Here is a 3,080-nt window from a genome sequence, read left to right as displayed (position 1 = left end):
AACGCCTTGTTAAATGATAATGCCATGTAGTACATATGTATTCGCCTGCATTCTTATAGGAGCAAGGAAGTATTAAGGTTTATTTGTTCATCTTAACTTCACCTTCTAAATTTGACATATACTGTCGTTCGATAAAATGCTTCCATGCAGTAAACCCATATCTGGTTAAGTCTCCATTCACTATACACACTACCTCTGATGTGTTGGACTGGCTGCATTGTTGCTTTTGAAAACCTATTAAAGAACTTGAATCTGATAGTATATTAAGTGTGGAAACGTTTTATCAACATATTTGTGTCGTGCAAATACAGAATAAGCTTCATTAAATATAATTAAAGACGAATCATCAAAAAACGATTTTTACAATGTCCATACCCATGCTATTTTGGCAAATATTGCAACATGTTTAAAACAACAATAAAAACCAAGAATACCAAATGTGTTTGTTAATGAACTACATCAAATGTCAAACACTATTCCAAATGCGCTAAGTTACCCTGAGAACTGATGAATAAATCGATTTCTGTACTTTTGTTTAAACAATGCCACAAAAAAATGATGTCCCGGCGAGATGGTGTTACTGAACATGGTAATTTTCTTGTTTTGCCGACTTTTAATGTCAGCTTTTCATATACCTTGATAAATGGTCCAAATAAATCTGAAAAATTGCAGATTTACAGTATCGTTGAAGTTTAACCAATAACAATATCTTACATTTATAGGAAGAAGGAACATGCTTTCTTACATGGAAATATAAGATCATATTTGAAATACATACAACAGTACAGGAATGTAACATATCCAAAGTAACGAAATACATATATAAAATCACAACGTTTCTTTTGGATTTGTCACCAATTCGTCTTAACTCCATTTTGACATCAGACATCACTAAAGATACATTTTTTGTTTTTTAAATCACCATCTTGTTAGGTACTGTTAATGTTATCATTATAACGATTTTTCGAAAATAGTGACATTTTAGCAATACAACGAACTTGCTTCGACTTTTTCAAATTATACCATGCTACATTGAAATACAATATTATTTTGTTTGCATCTCTAGCGATAGACACAAAGCAATCAGAATGACTTAATTCTGCACCCTCAGCTGTTTGAATACGCGTTCAAGGAAATTACATCTTCCATTGTTCACAATGTGCATATTCCTATTATTTTTTTATATATGCAATAAAATCTGTCTAGCCTTAAAATAAACTGTTTAACGGTCACCATATCAACGATATATATTTTATAGTTTGTATGTTAAAAGGCACATTATTAAGTCCAAGTTAACATAACTAACAATCGAACCGTGGCATTTTAAAAACCAGACGAATTCTACTGCCCTTTGAATATACATGGACTTAATGGTATCAATAATACAAATTGAAGGGTTTATCTGTATTTATATCAATAATGTATGGATCAAATTACAAAGTGTTTGTCTCATGGGGACAGTGTGTTGGAAAGACTTCAATTTGCAATACTACCGATTTTCATCCAAACAGCGAAGATTATCTCGTGCATCCAAATTGGTATAGTTTGTCTTATTATTTATATCATATGATCTACTTCAACTTGAAGAAATAGTTCGACTAGTCATTTCGTTTATTTTATTATAATCTAAATTCAAATGATTTACAGTGTGCCTTAAAAAATATACCCCAGTATTTTCCTAATGAGTGCACATTGTTGTATTTTTTGGAATTTTTCGTTGAGATTGATACCACTTTTCTGTAACTAGTTTTCTACGTTTTACTTGTTTGGGTCACTGATGAGTTTTATGTAAACGAAACGCACGTCTGGTGTACCAAAATTATACGCCTGGCACTTTTGATACCTGTTTGATACTTCTGTATGTAAAATTGAGAATGGAAATAGGGAATGTGTCAAAGACACAACAACCCGACCATAGAAAAAACAACAGCAGAAGGTCACCAACAGGTCTTCAATGTAGCGAGAAATCCCGCACCCGGAGGCGTCCTTCATCTGGCCCTAAACAAATATATTCTAATTTAGTGATAATGAACGCCATACTAAACTCCAAATTGTACACAAGAAACTAAAATTAAAATAATACAAGACTAACAAAGGTCGGAAGATCCTGACTTGGGACAGGCGCAAAAAAAATGTGTTTGATTGTATGTGTTACTTTTGTACTATACCTACTTATTTTTGTGACAATCGTGCTACTAGTAACTCTCTCAGACGTGAATTTCATCGTGCAACTAATCTTAATATTCATTATATCGTCATTTGCTGGTATTTTATAATATAGACCACCTCCCATCTTCGGAGCAGTTACATTTCTTTGGTAAAAATTTTAAATAACTTATTCCTGAGAAGCACGTTTATCCTGAAGCCTAGTGTTTGTGTAAATTTTGTCATTTACTAAAACCTCAGCGCTCTGTCAGACAGGTACGTCATTTGATGAGCAATTAGGGATTATATGTTCACCCTTATTGACATATACTGGTCCTCTTATTTCAACCTGGTATTAACTAACGTTGACAAAAACATTAAAACAAACTTAACTCCTTGGCAGTTGGTCTTATTCATTACAAGAACATTTCTGTTACAAAACTTTTAAAAACATGAAGATTGTTGATAGTCAAACATGATATACAAGTGGCATTTTTTAGCGCAAATTTGTCTCGTCAGGATTGGTATTTTACCCTTTTTTTGTATATTTACTTCATTTTGACTTGAATGCATATACCATCTTTCATATAAGACCAGTGTTCCTTTGTCCAAAAGACCTTCATATTCTTGTTGACTGTTTTGAAAGTAAAAAAACTTACCTTGAAACAGAAGAGAATATATCAGAATTAATAACATTTCATATATTGAATCAAGTAAAAATAAACTTATAAACATAAACTACTGTTTAAGACAAAATTTTAAATGTGCTTAAATAATTTATTAAATGTGACAATTGCAAAAGTAAGGAAGGGAACCACGATCAAATGGCAATCAAAAATATATACAATACAAATCAATAACATACTACCCTTTTCCTGTTGATGAGTGGTGGTGAATAAATCAAACAGACACTAGATCTGCTATAGATGCCAAAA

The sequence above is a fragment of the Mytilus edulis genome, chromosome 6 (genome assembly GCF_963676685.1).
Source record: "Mytilus edulis chromosome 6, xbMytEdul2.2, whole genome shotgun sequence".
Lineage (NCBI taxonomy): Eukaryota > Metazoa > Mollusca > Bivalvia > Mytilida > Mytilidae > Mytilus > Mytilus edulis.
This window is presented reverse-complemented; position numbering follows the sequence as displayed.